Raw genomic sequence first — 19,163 nt, forward strand, 5'->3', positions numbered from 1 at the left:
CAGGGGTGAGGCTCCTTCAGTAGCTCAGTCCAGGACGCAGCCCTGCGAGGGTCCTCCTGTGCAGGAGTACACGATGCTGCGGGGTCCTACTGTGCCTTAGTCCAGGACGCCAGGGGGCTGGGTCCTCTGCTGCCATAGTCCAGGATGCGAGGGGCTGGGTCCTCTGGTGCCATAGTCCAGGATGCGAGGGGCTGGGTCCTCTGGTGCCATAGTCCAGGATGCGAGGGGCTGGGTCCTCTGGTGCCATAGTCCAGGCTGGCGGGAGCTGGGTCCTCTGGTGCCATAGTCCAGGGTGCAGTGGAACAGGAGTCCTGTGGAGCAGCAGTCCAGGGCGCGATGGGGCGTGGATCCTCAGGTGCCGCAGTCCAGAACACTGCAGGACGGGATTCCTGCCTTGCTATATCCAGGGTGCCGCGGGGCGGGGGTTCTCTTTTGCAGGAGTCCAGGACGTGGTGGAGCAGGAGTCCTCCGTGTAGGTGTCCTCCGGTGCTGGAGTCCAGAGCTCAGTGAGGCTGGGTCCTCCCGTGCCATAGTGTAGGGCATGGCGGGACAGGGATCCTGCCCTGCGATAGTCCAGTGCTTGAGTCCGCAGTAAGGCAATGGTCCTCCAGTGCTGGAGTTCACTGTGTGGTGGGGTCGGGGTCCTTCGGTGACTTAGTCCAGGGCGTGCCAGAGCGGGGGTCCACAGTTCCCATAGTGAGGATCCTGGAGGAGGGTGGTTCCTGCCTTGCTGTAGTCCGGGGAGCAGGGGGCAGGGGTTCTCTCTTGTCAGAGTCTCTGGCGCGATGGGGGTGGCCTGGGGGTTTTCCTATGCGATAGCCCACTGGGCGGTGAAGCCGGTTCCTCCCGTGCCTTTCTCCAGGGCGCAGGGGGGTGAGGGTCTTCGGTGGTGGAGTCCGTGGAGCAGCAGGACGGGGGTCCTGCAGTGCCATATTCCAGGCTGCGGCGGAGTGGGGGACCTGTCCTGCAGTGGTCCAGGGCATGCGGGAATGGTGGTCCTCCTGTGCCATAGTCCAACGCGCAGCGGGGCGGGGGGTCACCTCGTCCTGCAGTCCACCAACCACGAGGCCCGGTTGCTGCTGTGCCTCAGTCCAGTGCGCGGTGGGACGGCGGTCCTGCTGTGCTGTAGTGCAGGACGCGGTGGCGCAGGGGTAGTCCAGAGAGCGCCGTCGCAGGGGGTCCTCCAGTGCTGGAATCCAGTGCAAGGCGGGTCAGGGGTCTTACCGTGCCGAAGTCGGTGGCAGGGGTCCTCCCGTGCCATAGTCTAGGGGGCGACGGGGCAGGGTTCTCTAGTGCAGGTGTCCAGGGTGTGGCAGGGCAGGAGTCCTCTGGTGCAGGAGTCCAGAACCTAGCCGAGGAGTCCTCCAATGCCAGAGGCCAGGGCTCTGCGGGGCCCGGTTCCCCCGTGCCAGAGTGTAGGGCGTGTTCAGGCGAGGGTCTTGGCGTGCAGTAGTCCAGGGTGCGGTGGGGCAGGGGTAGTCCAGACCTCCATGGCGGGGGTCCCTCTGTGCAGGAGCCCAGTGCCCGGCGGATCGGGGGTCCTTCCGTGCTGTAGTCCAGGGCACGGCAAGGTGTGGGTCCTCTGGCGCCCTAGTTCGGGGGCAGCGAGTCAGAGGTTCTCCCGTGTCTTGGTCTAGGGCGTGGAAGGACTAGGGTCCTGGAGTCCACGCGGTAGCACAAGTTGCCCCAGGACCAGGTCCTCTGGAACCACAGTCCAGGGCACTGAGGGGCAGGAGTAGTTCAGGGCGAGCCAGGGCCCAGGTCCTCGGGAGCCAGAGTCCAGGGTGTGGAGGGGTGGGGGTTCTGCAGTGCACAGTCCAGGACACCGCGGGGCGGGGCAGAGCGGGGATCCTCCGGTGCCTTAGTCCAGGGCTGAGCCGCGGGAGAGGTCCTTCAGTAGCCTAGTCTAGCGCATGGCGTTGCAGGTGTCCTCCAGTGCCTGAGGCCACGGCAGGTCGCGGGTCCCACTGTGCTCTAGTTCAGGATGGAGCAGGTCTGAGGTCTTCTGTTGCCTCAGTCTAGGGCGCTGGAGAGCGGGGATCCTCTGGTGCCAGAGTCAATGGATCCACCGGTCAGGGTCCTCCCATGTCTTAGCCCTGGGAGGGGAGAGGCGGGGGTCCTTCTTTGCCCTAGTCCAAGGCACTGTGAGGCCCCGCTCCTGCATTCTTAACTGTCTGTGCCTCTGCCGCGGCGGGGGAAAACTGCACCATCTCAGGCAAGCCTAACGGAGCAGCTGTCCTTAAAAGATTCCCAGTTGAGTGTGGTTCGGAGCAGGCCTGAGAAGTGTGCCCTTAGATGGCTTCAAGGGCTCTGGGCAGTGTTTAAGGAATCCAGCTGACCTCAGTTACTCTGAGCCCTTTTCCACTCAGCAGAACTTCTGGCCACCGCGTCCTCTATCTGCGGAGCCCTTCTATCATCCCAGATCCCCACAGGGTGGACTCCGTCTCATCCTCACAATCTCAGCTCAGGCCTTATTCATCACGGCATTCCTGGCACCAGGCCTGGCCCATGAGAAATGGGTCAGATTAAGAGCTAAATGTGTTTCCATGGTCACTTGTTTTCTTCAGGCCTCCTTTCTTTGTGCCAGCATCTTTGGGTTTTGGTTAAAGTTTTCAGCAGCTGCATGAAGTTCCATTTTTCTTACCAAGTAAGAGACATAGCTTCATGAAAACAAAGGCAGGACGCTTGTGACCAGAGAACTCCCAGTCCTCTCCCTGCATAGGAAAACTGGACTTCTCCAGAGGGCTCCAGCTCCTGGGCAAATCTCTAGGGCCACTTAATTGGGCTGTCCCCCACCTTTGTTTCTGGTTTTGAAGGGGCGGAAGTTGGGAATCCTTTCTAAGTCTCTACACATGGAGCCCTTCTTTGGTCGGAAAGTCTTGACATATACCAGGATTGTCATTGACCTTTCAGAGCCTTCAAGAATCCTGAGCTGCTTTGGCTTCTGTTCCTGGAAGAGAGGCCACTGAACTGCTCTGGAGCTGGAGTTCAAGTTCAAATATTCATCACTGTTACTAAGCCTTTACATAGCATGTGATTTCTTTCCGGCAGGCTCATGGTCACTTAGGTTTGCTTGTATGTAGATGGAGTGGTCTGCATCCTCACTCAGGTAACACCCCCAGCCTTTCATGCTGAGATTGGCCATTTTATTTGTAACTCACTGTACAATCCATTTGTTCTTCCAGTGTCCCTTAGAAGGATGCAGAGTGTTCTGTAGAATGCCGTAGAGACCTGGGTTTAGGGAAAATATTTGACCCAAAGTCCGCCAACTCACATGAGTATCTCCCCATGACTTGTACCGTGCTAGTCTCTGGGTATATAGCAAATGAAACCGTGCCTGAGCAGATGTTACAAACACCCTCCCCTGAGATACTCCAGGGCTGCTTTATTCAAGCAAAACGGTGTGCTCTAATAAGCTCAGAGCTGAGAGGAACAAGTTTTCATTCCAGCTTTCTCAAAAACTCCCTTTGTGACTTTAGGCCTAATAATAACACTACCTAGGTAGTGAACACCTCTGTGCCAAGAAATATCATGATCATTGCCTGAGTTGTAATTCTCACAGTAGTCCTGCAGGACAGCTGCTATTACTGCTTATTATGCAGATGGGCAACCTGAGGCTCAGATGGAGTTAAGTGGCTTAATTGGTAGCAATAGAGCCAGGATTTGAACCCAGGGCTGCCTGATCACCAAATAAAATTGTACTCAACATGATGCACTTAACTTTTCTGGCCTCATTTCTCTCATCTGTGAAAATGCATATTTCAGATGTTTGTAATATTTTACCTGTGATCGAAAGAGTTACCAGCCCTTCCTTGATCACCCATGGTGAGACCCATGAGCCCCTGAATATAATTATAGAAAACATTTGGAGAGGGATGGAGAGAGACAAGATCATGCCTCCTTTGATAATGTCAAATTTTCAGTGCACGAAGCCATACATAGTGCAGTTTTCTAGCTTCCCTTTCACACATGGCGTTGAAGAAAGTAAACTAAGCAACTCAGCTAACACTGGGAATGCAGCAGAAGCCATCGAGTTCAGTGCTGGGAGACAGTTGCCATGATATTCCAAGATGGACACCAGGATCACAGTCGATGACTATGCCCTCCCTTGAAGATGGTGGCTTGCCTCTCTTTCTGTAAGCACATGTCATGTCATAACAATATTAAACAATTAAAAGTAACGTCCCCATCTTCTTCTACACTGCCTTTGAATTATTATTTTAGATCTGCCAAAATAAATTGCAAACTCATTAACAAGAAATGGGGGTGCCTTCATCCCTGACTTCCTGAGTAGTCTATTCACCCAAAGACAAAAGGGTGACCAGCCTCCATCTGGGATATTCAAAGACATAGTCACCCTGCCATGCAGCCTGAGGCTGGCGAAGGTCCAATCCCCTTTTTAAGAAGCTTGTTGGATGAGCTTCATAAACATACAACCACAAAGGAAAGGCACAGCCGATGTGAGCGAGGCTGATAAGATGGGCATTTTGTCTGCTTCAAGGTTAGAATGCAACTTGTCTGTCAAAATGTGGTTATCTGACCTCCACAATGCTGCAGTCCAGCTAAATCCTGCAAATACTCATCCACCATTTACTATGGATAAAACAATAATGTGCTGTGGGGAATCCAATTACACACACACCCAAAAGTGCACACACACATGCATGCACACACACTGCTCCTGCTGTCTCAGAGGTTCCATGCTGGCAAGGCAGAAGTGCAAACATTAGCAGGTAAGTCCACTAGCAGGAGGAATGTGATAAGTAGATCCAACAGGGTACAACACAGTATGATAGAAGCAAACAAGGTAGAAATGAGTTCTGACTCCCTTTCACTTATGAAACTGATTATGGAATAGTGTATGAAAGGCTTGCCTGAATGAATCTCATATTTTCCAAGTGTTTTCTATCCCAGTGATTGGAACTTTTATTCATTTATACCATTGTCCAAAAGGAAAATACAGGAGATTTTCCTAAGACCATCCTCTGTCTTATCGCTCATATGATATCCCCAAACATCACCAAGCCCCGCCCACTTTTACCTACTCGGTTTCTCTCCAGTTGCTCTGTTTTCTCCATATGCACTAGTGACACCTTGGCTACATGAAGACCACCAGCAGCAGCCGGGACAACCAGCACCCTGTGGAACTGCATAGGGTGCATAGAATACGTCCTCCGTTCAGTCGGCTTGGGTCAGCTTAGGTCATGGGCCACCTGGACTGACAGCAGTTTCCACAGAAATGCCTCAAGATGATAGAATAATCCAAATCTTTTGCATGGGGCATGGTGTGGCTATCTGAGAAAATCCTGGCTTTTATAGGAAGGAGAAAGAAGAATGCTTCTTGAGGGGAAGAAACCAACAGAAATGTGCCTCAGGGAAATGTCACCAGAGGAGAGTGAGCTGTAATGAGTATTTTGGCAGATTGCATGTTTCTTGTGGTTCTTGTGTTCCTTGGCCCTGCACAGAGCTACCATTTACTCATTTGACAAATATTTGAGTAGTAGACTCCAGGGTTCAATAGTGAGCAAAAATGCACAGAATTTCTTCTCTAGTGGAGCTGAGAGTCTAACAGAAAGAGGTGATGTTAGTCACAGAATTATGTAATAAGGGAAAGTTCAGCAGACCCAGGGGTGCTGCAAGAGCCTGGGAAGGTGGACTGACCCCAAGAGGGAGGCAGGAAAGGTTGCCCCCGGGAAGCAGCACTTGAGCTAAAATCAGGGAGAAAACTAGGCAAAGACACAGCATTCAGGAGGAGGTAGAAGCTGGCCCATGAGGATGGTGGTGTGGAGAGGTGAACCAATACCCAGGTCTTGGATTTATTGTTGAGCTGCTGAATCAACCAGTGCTGGCTCTCTCCCAACCTCTGCACTTCTTGTTTTGCAAGGTTTTTTTTTTATTTAAAAGCTAGTATGAGTTGGGGTCTGTTGCTTCTCTGAGACCCCATCCTGTGAGGTAGACAGGGGGCCTCACTGTACTCTGGGGGAGCTAAAGATGGAGAAGAGTTTTAGAGTGCCTGGAGAAGAGGCCCTTTAATAGGTCATTTAAGAAGAGGGTGCTACCGCTAGACTGCCCAGATTCACTTTCTGGCTTTGTGACCTTGGGCTCTCTGTGTCTGTTTTCCAATCTGAACAATGGAATAATGATAGTATCTGCCTCTGCCTGCAAGGCCCTGTCCTATCAGACCAACTACCTTTTCACTAGAACTCTCTTCCTGCACTGTACCCCAACTGGACCCTCATTAACACTTAAAATGGGCATGTTTCCCTTTTCTAGATTTTGCTCAAGACATTTCCGTCATCAGAATTAACTTTGGTCCATCTCCCTCTATTGGAATTCAACCCATTCTCCAGAAATCAGTTCAAATTTTATCACCAGAATGCCTCTCTCAATTACACCAAGCATCTTTTATACTTTGTGCCATTTCTGCCATGATTTCTTATGTTTTCCTTTTTCACTACATATTGGTACAGGTACATATGATCTCCACTTCCACTCAAATGTGAGGTTACTGCGGGCAGTCCCTATGGGTATAGTCATATCCCAAGAGTCCTGAGCAGAGGGTCCCCCTCTTGCACCCAGGTTGGAGTGCAGTGGTGCAACCAGAGCTTACTGCAGCCTTGACCTCCTGGGTTCAAATGATCCTCTCACCTTAGCCTTTCCAGTAGCTGGTATGAAAAGGCGAGCACCACCATGCTTGGCTAATTTTCATATTTTTTGTAGAGATAGGGTTCCACCATGTTGCCTTGTTTGGTCTCAAAGTTCTGAGCTCAAGCAATCCACCTGCCTCAGCCTCTCAACATCCTGGAATGACAGCATGAGCTACCACACCTGGCCAAATGCCGAATACTTTAGTCATATATGCCTGACACTTCAGGGCATGCAGAACTGCCTCACTTACTTTTCTTTTGACTCAGTTTATAAATTTTCTTAATTTAAATTTTAATTTCAACATGTGTACATCTTTGAAATAAATAAAATAATCTCTTTGAATGTTTGGCATAATGTAGAAGAAATTGACAAATGGATATCTTTACTTCATTTTCCATCTCAAAATGTGGTAGAAATATGCTCCCCTAAAGTGATCCCAGTTATTACATAGCCATCTTGCTGGGGTTAATGTAGAATCTTTTTGCAATATCACATGCATGACAGGGCACATCCAAAAAACATTTAAGTGAAGATAATACTAGATTCTTGAAAGTATCTAGACACTTAAGAGCAGGCAGTGACGATGTTAATTAACAGTAACAATGTCGAGGGACTGGCTTTTGCCCTCCCCTAATAAACATAAAGAGCATAGAAACTCGGCAAATTTGCTCTTATTTTCTTCATTATTTGGTTGTTGAATCAGTAAATGCTTTCCACAGGGGTCATCTTGTTAGTCATCTTGTCATTTTGCTGTGTCCCTTCTTCATCCTTGCACTTTTTCCTTTCTCCCATTTTGGCATGTATTGAGAGGAGTGTTATGTTGATGGAATGCCGTGTCCTGACTTGCCATTTGATTAGAACTTCCCTCAATTTTTAAAATGCTTCTTGATATGGTTTGGATTTGTGCACCCCCCCCCCCATCCCCAATCTGATGTGGAATTGTAATGGCCAGTGTTGGAGGAGAGGTTTAGTAGAAGGTTTTTGCATCATGGAGGTGGTTTCTAATGGTTTAGCCTCATCCCCCTAGTGCTGTCTGATGATAAAGTTCTCCTAAGATCTGCTTGTTTAAAAAGTGTGTAGCACCTCCCCTGACTCGTTTCAGCCATGTGAATATGTGCTTGCTTCCTTTTCACCTTCTGCCATGATTGTAAGTTTCCTGAGGCCTCCCTATAAGCGTAAGTCTGTACAGCCCACAGAACTGTGAGCCAATTCAATCTCTTTTCTTTTTCAATTACCCATTCTCAGGTATGTCTTTATAGCGTGTGAGACAGACTAATACACTCCTCCTCAGAAAGCATTCAATTTAGCTGTGTCTAAAGGTATGCCAGCTGTCCTGGGACATTATCTTAGCCAATCATTCTTCCTCCTCAGCAAGATCTATTTGCCTATCACAGCTTGACCTACAGTTCCTACCATACCTGTCTGTAACAAGTAGCCTATAACATCTGGAGGGATTTCATTGAAATCACAGAGGTTCCTTGGTTCTTTACTTTATTAGCAGGCATTAGGAAAGCACATCAACTTTCTTATTTAATAAAGTGCCTGTTGCTTTGAAAAATTGCCCAAAAGAAGAAAAGAGAGGGTTACTTAAAGGTATCACTATAGGCATGGCATGCTGGTTCACACCTGTAATCCCAGTACTTTGGGAGGCTGAGGAGAGAGGATCACTTGAGTCCAGAAGTTCAATACCAGCCTAGGTGACATGGCAAAACCCCATCTCTACAAAACGAAACAAAACAAATAAAACAAAACAAAATAGAAAAAATATTCAGGCATGGTGGCATGTGTTTGTATTCCCAGTTACTCAGGAGACTGAGGTGGGAGAATCACTGAGCCCAGGGAGATTGAGGCTGCAGTGAGCCATGATCATGCTACTCCACTCCAATCTGAGTGACAGAGCAAGACCCTGTCTCAAAAAAAAAAAAAAAAAAAAAAAAAAAAAGCTATCACTATACTCTATACTATCTATAACTGTTCTTAATTAGGATAACTAGGTTTTTTTCCAACAGTGGAAACTCCAAACAGACTAAATTGTTGTACATCAAGGTGAATTGTCATAGTCAGTTAATTCCTTTGCTTGCAACTGCCCAATAAATGGATGAGGACTCACTTCACCAATAAATAAGAAAGGTGAACAGCACATGGGGCCTGTAGATGCCTTTTGCAGGGCCCTCTTTTAATCTTCCTAGAGTTGCAATTTGCATATTTCTGTAGATGGGCACATCATAGAAGCTGTCATCCTAGATCAGAGCCTGGAGAGAGAGATACAAGTGTAATGCTTAAATCTGCAGAGTAGGAACAAGCCCAGAGAAATCAAGATGATTAAGCAGAGAGTTTCCATACTGGAGATAAACCAGCTGTGTAAAAAATCATGCTTATTGAACAAAAAAGCATTGCACCACTGAAATAACTGCTTTAACTAAGAAGTAAAGAACTGACACCCCAACAGAGCACAGAGAGCCACACAGACAGGAGCTGCATTTCAAACAAGGTCATTGCTGTTGTCCCCACTCTGAGTTAAGTGTCTCTGCTTCACCCTTCCTTACCAAAGTTCTGCTTGATCATCCTTTTGTTTTGTTTTGTTTTGTTTTTTGTACTTCCCTTCTTTGAGAAAATATAAACCAAAATTTTACATAAAACAGGAATTCAGCTTTTGACAATGTTAGCCACTGAAACAACAACAAAAAAGGTTTCTATTATTTCTCATCTCTGTGCTATCCAGTGCAGTAGCCAATAGCCACAGGTGACTATTAAAATTAAAATTAATTCAAATAAAACAAAATTTAACATTAGCTGGTCAGTTGTACTAGCCACATCTCAATTACTCAATAGCCACATGTGGCTAGTGGCTACTGAACTAGGCAGCATGAATGTAGAACATTTTCATCATCATAGTTTTCTAGGTCATGGAAAAATTACAGAACTCAATTTCCAGTGTGCACATTTATTTGCATACCTAGGAGCTTTCTGACCCTGTGCTGAGCTGCCTAACCAGCTTCCTGATTGACCTCCTGATATTTCTGCAAATGTGGACTAAGAGGCCAGGATTCCTCAGGGCCCAGGTGACTCAGGTTATTCAGAAACTATGTTTGGACTAGCAGGCCTCTACTTGATTTGGGATGCAAAATGGGACTTCTCTTCCTAATTGCTAAAATAGCTTTTCAAGGTTCACCTCTCATCGCTGTAAGAGTCTCATTTCCTGAGACTCTTATTTCTTTCCATGACTTATGGTATATTCTGGAGAGAGTGGATTCACACAGAAGAGCTGGCTCTGTGCTGGTTTTCCAGGGGTCAGCCCCCTTGTCAGTGACAAGCCTGCCTATCTACATGATGTACATTATGTCCCACTACTGGTAATAGAAGCTCAGCAATTGATTGACTGTTAGGTTATTTTCAAAGCTCAGTATTCACAATAATCTAACAGACACCCACACAACCACAAGGACAGACAAGGCTCTCATAACCTGCAAAGACAAGGTGCACATTTCTTCTCTCCATCCCAGCAACAAATTGCCAAACCAGCCAGCACCTAAGTTGGGTAAAAATTAATTAAAAGAAGAATCTACCAATGTAGATAAAAGAACAGAAAAGCTATTGCAGCTGTCTTCTCCATAACAGAGGCCTGTGATTTGAATTTTAATGTTTCAATCTACTTTCTGCTCTTGTGTTTATTTTATTATTTATTTTTTGTCACTATCTCTTATTTGTAGATACAAATGTTTCATATTTAAAAGCTATTTTAAATATAATCTTTAAAAGGAGAAACATTATTTTTTTTAATTGCACAAAATACTGAAGGTGAGATCCACTGATTGGAATGCAAAATGGGACAATATCTCTGGAAGCAATTTTATCCAGATAAATCAATAGCTTTAAAACAATTCAAAACCTTGGACCTAATACCTCTACTTCTAGGAAGCTAGCCTATGAAGGTTTCTGCTGAAGGATGTTTATCACAGTATTATTAATAATGAGAAAAAGCCAAAGAAGAGACCTGAAATGTTTCAAAGATGAAAATGGTTTGATAAACAACATTTTTTTTAGATGGGGTCTCACTCTGTTGCTCAGACTGGGGTGCAGTGCCACGATCTCAGCTCACTGCAAAATCCTTCTCCCAGGTTCAAGCAATGCTCCTGTTTCAGCCTCCCAAGTAGCTGGATATACAGGCACACCAACCACGCCTCACTATTTTTTTGTATTTTAGTAGAGATGGGGTTTCACCGTGTTGCCTAGGCTGGACTCAAACTCCTGAGCTCAGGCAATCCATCTGTCTCGAACTCCCAAAATGCTGGGATTACAGGCATGAGCCACCACACCTGGCAACAAGCAACATATTTAAACACTAGAATATTATGCAAACATCCCAGGCATGCTTTGGAAAAACTATTAATCCCACGAAAGATGCTTATGTTATTATACAGACTAACAGACCAAGATTCTCCAGGACACTTACTATGTTACATGTCTGAAGTACAATATAATGCCATATATAAAATGTAACCTCAACTCAGGCCCCAGTCTTTTCATCTGGAAAATTCTATTAATTATACTGCCCTTCCCCTTTTTAGGTTTTCTGTAGGAGTTAAATACAATACACTTTGTCAATTGCTTAACACCATGCTCAACACTAGTCGGGGAGATATAAATGTCAGCTATTGTACTATGTGCCAAAAAAACAAACAAACAAAAAACCACACAGACAGACACACACACACAAAGACACACACGGAGAGAGAGGAAGTAAAGATTAAGAAGCAGCACATAATGTTACGGTAGGCAATGGGACCACTAGTGATTTTCATATCCTTTTTTATTTTCTTCTTTATACTGCTTACATTTTTCAGTGTATACAATGAGCATGTATTACTTCTGTAACCAGAAGAATGTGGTATAAACCTCACCTTAATATAATAAAAGAAAATTACTGGCCAGGAACGGTGTCTCATGCCTGTAATCCTAGCACTTTGGAAGGCTGAGACTAGTAAATCTCTTGAGCTCAAGAATTTGAAACCAGCCTGAGCAATATAGTGAGACCTTGTCTCTGCAAAAAATACAAAAATTAGCCAACCATAGTGGCATACAACTGTAGTCCTAAGTTACTTAGGAGGCTGAGGTGGGAGGGTGGCTTGAGACCAGGAGGTGGCTGCAGTGAGCTGTGATTGCACCACTGCACTCCAGCCTGGGTGAAAAAGCCAGACCCAGTCTTGTACAAAAATAAAAAAAACAAAAAATAAATAAAAAAGTTATTACTTAGATCCCACATGCTGTCTTGGAGCCATTGTAGTGTTGCGGGATTCAAGAGACTGGAGAGACCAATGGATGAGACAGGAGGATTTTATTAAAGTGGCCACTGGCCTAGTAGATTCGCATCCAAAAGGCTGAGCCTGGAACAAAGATGGGGCCTGGTTTTTAAGCATGCAGCTGCGTGAAACTCACAGGGTGGGCTTAGCAAGCTTATAGAAGCAGAACAAAGGCAGTTAATCAAACAGTGACAGGTGTATGACTCAAACATGCCTGGTGACCTCTGCTGGGCCGTCCAGCAGGTCCTCAGCAGATGGTTACTATTTTAGCCTTGCTCAGACATGTCTCGTGACCTTCTCAGTGTTGCACAGATGGAAAACAGGAACTTACAAAATCCTTACAAACTTACAGAAATAGTTACAAAAATAGTTATGAGAGCAGAGCAAAGACATACTGGCCTAGGAAAGAATCTCAAAGGGGGAAGCTGATAAGAAGAACTTGTTCTTCTCATCCCTGTTCCTGGAGTCCATTCCTTCTGGGCTCTGCTTGGCCTTGTATATAAAGTTAGCTTAGTCCTAGCAGGGCCTTGGAGTGAGTCAGCCTGGTACAGGCAGGAATTTAGGTTTTTCTCCTTTTAATTTCTGCTTTAGTAGGCCAGGGTTCTGGTTGCCACTGCTGAGAAAGTAAAGTGTGTTCAGGCTGTCCATGGTTCTGGGCTCCCCCGGGTCTCTGAGGAGGGCTGTCCCCTCTATCACAGAGAATATCAGGACACTAGCCTGTTCCTAGTTATACTTACACACTCCTCTCATGTTGTCTATGGAGTGGAGGCTGCAGGAAGGGTGACATCCTAGTTAGTCCCAAGTGCCAGACTGCCTGAAGCTCACTGTTAACAAGTCCTGCCTTGGAGAAGAAGGAAGGTTGTCTCTGTGAATCTCCCACCTGGGCCAAAGGGAGGCCACTCTCTCCTCTGCCTCTTCCCAGCCTTGGTCTTCTGCACTCCTAGTGAACCTCTCTCCCCCTGCCTACAGGCCTGGAATCTCAAGACCATGATGACCTAGTCACCCCTGAATCCAGGGCTTTCCCTTTACAAAGGGGAAACTGAGACCTGGAGCAGGGCTGATGTTCAGCCAGCGCACAAGGGAATAGATGAATTGGTGGTAAAATACTGAAATAGTTCCAGTGTGGATGGAAAGGGGCCGCTGCCCTGAACATCTCTACCCCGCCGCCTCAGCCCATCCTCCAGGACCCTAGGTCAGCACCAGGAGCATCAAAGTGGCCAGGATTGGCTGAAGCCCATGCTAATGGCTCTGCCAGCCCTTCTCCCCACCAGAGAAGGCAGGGGAAATCAGGCTATCTGGAGGTAGCACTGTGACCGTGTATGCAGTAGTCAAACCTTGTGTGCCACCATCCCTGACTTTGTTGATAAGGGCATCAGGCTACATCCCTCTGGTACTCAGTGGTAAGCATCTAAAATCTTAAAGAAAAAATTTGAAAAGCTTTCAAAATATAAGACTTAACATATGAGGCTGCACAAACATCTCTTTAGCAGTTGTCCAACTGGTGCTTCTGGTTCTGCCTCCCCAGAGAGTGGATGACCTGGGCCACCCTCCACCACTGCCCTGTAAGGCCATGGGACACACAGCCCATCAGTTCTCTTCACGTGGTCATCCCCCTTTAGATGGGAGAAAATACACCTGCCTCATTTTTGTACCTTCTGTGTGGACATTCCATGACAGAGCTTCACTAAATGTGTGATGAAGAACTGAATGAATGAATGAATGAATGAATGAATGAATGAATATGAGAGCAAATGAATGAATGGTTTAGATCCTGGGCTGGAAGTCTGTATATGAGGATGGTGGGTAGAGGAGAGTGTGTTTTTCTTGCCTTTAAGTCATTACTTGTCATTTTGGGGCAGGAGCACAGGCTTTGAATGCAGACCGACTGGCCTTTAATCCTGGCTTTACTAGTTGTGATTGTGTGACCTTGTACATGTTACTTAAACCCTCTGTGCCTGTTTCTTTATCTGTAAAATGGAGATAATAAGATGACAAAGGACTGTGGTAAGAATTAAATGCTTAAAAAAATCACAGTTTGTATTAAGTCCTCAATAGATTGGGTTTAGCATCATGAGTGCATGTGTTTCTGGAGCAATGCTCATCTTGGGCTGGATGGTGCCTACACAGAGAAAGACTCTGGCCTCTTCTCACCCACATGTATCTGTCTTATGCCTGGTTCCAATTCCCAGATCCTTGGAAGATCCATATTGCTTAAAGGGTGAAGGGTGATGGGCACCTCAGGACAACTAAGTTGCTCCCCAAACATCTTCCCCCTCCCAAACTCTCCTGTGGTCTTTAGCATTTAACAGGAATCTCTGGACACTCCAAGGGGTGATCCTCTCGTGGAAGCCCAGTGGGGAGCAGGCTGCGGGAAAGGTCAGGCACTGTGCACTTCCCTGACAGCTGCAAATGGTTCTGTTTCCAAGCCCACGGGTCACTACAAATCAGGCAAGTTATATGACATAATAATGTGATTCTTTGGTGCCTCAGTCCACACTGGCACTTTAATACTGCTAGAGTGGATTGCATGGTGGTCTATCAAAAGATATGTCTACCTGGAACATGTGAATGTGCCGTTATTTGGAAAACAGTCTGCAGATGTAATTAAATCCAGCACCTCGAGATGAGGGCATCTCATCTTGGATTAGGATGGGCCCTAAATCCAATGGCAAGTATCCTTATAAGAAAAGCGGCAGGTAGGGCACAGTGGCTCACACATATAATCCCACCACCACCACTGAGGAAGGTCAAGTTGGGAGGATCGCTTGAACTCCAGGCGTTCAAGACCTGCTGGGCAACATGGTGAGACACTGTCTCTCCAAAATGTATATAAAATATAATAGCCAGACATGATGGCACCCACCTGCAGTCCCAGCTACCAGCTACTCAGGAGGCTGAGGTGAGACGATAGCTTGAAACTGGGAGGTTGAGGCTTCAGTGAGCTGTGATCATGACACTGCCCTCCAGTCTGGGTGGCCCCTGGCCCCTCCACAACCTGCGCTAGAAGAGCTGGGCCCTGGCTCTGGGCATCATGCAGCCTCTGAGGTGGGGCTGAGTGCCAGTTCCTGCCCTCCTGCAGCTGGGGACCAACACCCTGACTTAGGCGCTGTGGAGGCTTCTGGCCCAAGGGTCCGCACTGCTGGTGGCACTGGCAGGGTCGGAGTTTGCCACAGCTGCTGCTGCGCGCCTTGTGCAGGTTACCACTGCAGCTGAACCTACATCAGAGGCAGGCAGGGCTGGTCCCAGACAGCCTGGGGGTCTCTGAGTGCAGGGCCCTTTCACCCTAGAGTCAGCTCTTTCTTGCCGGAGCCCACGGCGGGGTGTGCAAGCGCCGGGTACAGGGCAACAGCCAGGAAATGGCTGAGCGGCCGGCTCCCGCCCTCCTGCAGCTGGGGTCTGACCACCTGAATTAGCCGGTGGGCGGTGTCTGGCCCTGGGATCCGCCTGGCTGGTGTAGGAGCATGGTCTGGGGTTGCCTCCAAGGCTGCTGCGCGCGCCATGTGCAGCTGGCTGCTGCAGCTGAGCCCATCACCTGACAAGGAGTTTCCCAGACAGCCTCAGGGTCATGGAGTGGACCACTGTCCCAGCCTAGTGTACGCTCTTCTTTTGCCTGCGCCCAGAGTTCCGGGTCGCGGGCACCGGGAACTGTGCAGCCAAGGTGCTTCGGCCAAGGGCAAAGGTTTCTGCCCTGCTGCAGCTGCTGGGCTGAGTGCCTGAATTAGGCGCTGAGGCGGCGTTGTCCCCGGTGTCCTGGCTCTTAGTGGTGCAGGCAAAGTGCCCGGTTGCTCTGCTGCTGCGGCGCCCTTGTACAGGTGGCAGCTGTAGCTGAGTTCTCAATAGACGCCGGCAGGGTTGGTCCTAGAAAGCGTGAGGATCGCGGAGTGCACAGCCCTCCCAGCCTAGGGTCCACTCTTCCTTGGCCCGAGCCCAGAGCCCGGGGTTTCAGGCGCTGGGCCCTGTGCAGCTGCCCAGAATAGGCTGAGCGGCAGGTTCCCGCCCTGGCAAGGGATCCAGCCGTGGTATCCTCACTGCTGTTGGCGGCGGGCAAGGTCAGCGGGGTTTCCACCGCTGCTGCCGGGAGCCACCTGGCGGTGGTAGCTGCAGCTGAGCGCGTGGCGGAGACCGGCAGGGCTGGTCCGAGACACCCTGAGGGTCTCTGCGTGCATCGCCCTACCACCCTAGGTCTGCTCTTCCTTAGCCTGCTCCCAGGACGCCGTGTACGAGCGCTAGACTCTGAGCAGCCTCCAGGATGGGGCTGAGCGGCGGATTCCTGCCCTGCTGCAGCTACAGTCTGAATTAGGCGCCACCGCAGTATCTGACCCTGGAGTACGTGCTACTGGTGGCATGGACAGAGATGAGGGCTGCCACAGCTGCTATGGGGCTGAGCAGCCGATTTCTGCCCCGCTGCAGCGGGCGACCGCTGCAATCCCCAGCGCTATGGGACCGACCACCTGACTTAGATGCCTTGGAGGCATCCGGCCCTAGGGTCTTTGCTGCTGGTGTCTGAGGGCAGGGTCAGGGCTGCCACTACTACTGCTGTGCGCCATGCGCAGGTGCCAGCTGCAGCTGAGTCCCAGGCAGATGCTGTCAGGGCCGGTCTGAGGTTGCCTAAGGGTGGCTGAGTGCACCGCCCTTCCACCCCAGGGTCCGTTATTCCTAGGCCGGCGCCCAAATTGCAGGGTCGTGGACGTTGGACACTGTGCAGCCATGAGGATCTGGTTGGGTGCAGATTCCCGCCCTCCTGCAGCTGAGAGGCCAACCTCCTAACAGGCACCGCAGTGACCTCTGGCTCGGCGGTCCGCGCTGCTGCTGGAGCTGGCAGAGACCAGAGCTGCCACCGCTGCTGCTTCCAGGAGTGTGCAGCTGGCAGTTGCAGCTGAACCCGCAGCGGAGGCTGGAAGGGCTTATTCCAGAAGCCTTGAGGGTCCCCGAATGCACCGCCCTCCCACCCTAAGGTCCAGTCTTCCTTGCCCGCTCCCAGAGAGTGGGATTGCAGGCGCTGAGCACAGTGCAGGCGCTGGGACGGGCTAAGCTGCAAGTTTCCGCCCTCTGGCTGCCGGGGGGCCGACCGCCTGAATTATGCGCCGCGGCGGCTTTTGGTCATGGGGTCCGCACTGCCGGTGGCTTGCACAGGGTCGGGGGCTGCCACAGCTGCTATAGTTCACCGTGTGCACGTGGCAGTCGCCCCTGAGCCCACCGCTGAGGCTGCAGGGCTGGTCCGGTCCCAGACGGCCTGAGGGTCATTTGCCCGCGCCCAGATCCGGGTGGCTGGCATTGGGCACTGTGCAGCCTCCAGGAATCCGCTGAAGGGCAGGTTCCCACTCTCCTACAGCTGTGGGCCGACTGCCGGATTTTGGTCACTAGGTGGAGTCTGTCTCTAGGGTTTCGAGGCCGCTGGTGTCGGCGGGCGGAGTCCGGATTTGCCACCGCTGCGCGCCATGAGCAGGTAGCAGTTGCAGCGTAGCGTTAGACAGAGGCTGGCAGGGCTGGCCCCAGACGGCCTGAGGGTCAGAGAGTGCAGGGTCCTCCCACCCTAGGTCCGCTCTTTCTTTGCCCTTACCAAGAGCGGGTTGTGCGGGCGCTGGGCTCTGTGCAGCCGCCGAGGCGGAGCTGAGCAGCGGATTTCCACCCTGCTGCAGCTGGAGGACCATTACCTGAATTAGCCGCTGAGGCGGCATCTGGCCCTGGGTTACTGCTACTGGTGACGCGGGCAGGGTCAGGGTTGGTTGCAGGTGGCAGCTGCTGCTAAACCCATTGCGAGCCTCAGGGTCACCAAGTTCACCGTCCTTTCATCTTTGGCCCGCGCCCAGAGTGAGGACTCGCCTGCGCTGGGGATTGCATAGCTTCTGGGGGGAGGTCAGCGCCCGTTTACGTCCTCCTGCAGCTGCGTGGCCTAAGGTCTTAGGCGCCGCGGCGCTATCTGGCCCTGCTGTCCATGCTGCTGGTGGCGGGGACAGGGTCGAGGGTTGCCGCTGCTGCTCCCGTGCACCATCGGCAGGTGGCAGTTGCAGCTGAGCCCACAACTGAGGCTGTTGGGGCTGCTCCCAGGTTGTCAGAGGGTCGCCGAGTTCACCGACATGCCACCCTAGGTTACGCTCTTTCTTGGCCCGCACCCAGAGCGCCGGGTTACGAGTCCTGGGCCCTGTGCAGCCACGGGGATGGTGCTGAGTGCAGGTTCCCGTCTTCCTGAGATGCGGGTCGACCACTGGAATTAGCCTCTGTGGTGGTATCTGACCCTAGGGTCCGAGCTGCTGATGGTGTGGGCGGGGTCGAAGTCGCCTCTGTTGCTGTGGCGTGCCATTTGCACTGTCCTCTGGAACAGGCTGGTCTGTGCTGTGTATGGTCAATGGAGTCTTCTCTGGGCATTCTTCACTGATATCTGCTGACATGGCTCATCTTCTCTTTGATTTTGCATGTATTGGTACCCACTGATGAAGTTTCTGGTCACCCACTGCCATTTTCCTCTAGCCTCCAAGACTTCACATTCTGAGGCCAGCATGTCCCACCAGGGGCCTCCACTGGTCCTGTCAAACCAGGTGTGAGTCCCCCTTCCACCAAGCTTGGAGAGACTGGCTTTTCAGACAGCACTCACAGGCTGAGAGTAAGGGAACTGATCTCTCAGGCACTTCCCCCTGTCCTGCCACTCCGTCATTCCTGGGACACCCTATGTGCACTAGAGAAGTAAGACACCAGCCTACATATTTTCTCATCTTTCTTTAACTGTCTATATTTTCCTATCCATCTGTTTGAGCGAGTCCCAGGAGGATGTTGAGGCTGAATACCTGATCAGAGACACAGGCAGAGCCATAGTCACATCTCCTGGGAACTTTCTTCTTCCTGTGTAGTTAAAAGCTCTTCTCTTCCTCTTCTTCATAGAAATTCCCCTTACACTAAACCTTTGACTAAAACCATCCCCTCAGCTTGATAAAATTTTAGACAGGATTATTTCTGATTCTTGGCTCCTGGCCTCTTTTTTTCTTTAGCATATTTTAGAAATGTTATCATTGTAAATTCTTTCTCTGCCTCTTTGATAAATAAATCTTTTTAAGAGCCCACTTGCCAGTTTTACACTTCAGAAATGTCCATTTCAAGGACCTCAGAGCCATGCCTTTGAAATGTAATCCTCAAGAAAGATAACACCATTATCTCCCAGATTCCATGAAAGAGTAAGAGCCAAATTTTGGTAGGCATATTGCTCTAATTTGTAAAATTACC

This window comes from Gorilla gorilla, chromosome 16 (genome assembly GCF_029281585.2).
Source record: "Gorilla gorilla gorilla isolate KB3781 chromosome 16, NHGRI_mGorGor1-v2.1_pri, whole genome shotgun sequence".
Classification (NCBI taxonomy): domain Eukaryota; kingdom Metazoa; phylum Chordata; class Mammalia; order Primates; family Hominidae; genus Gorilla; species Gorilla gorilla.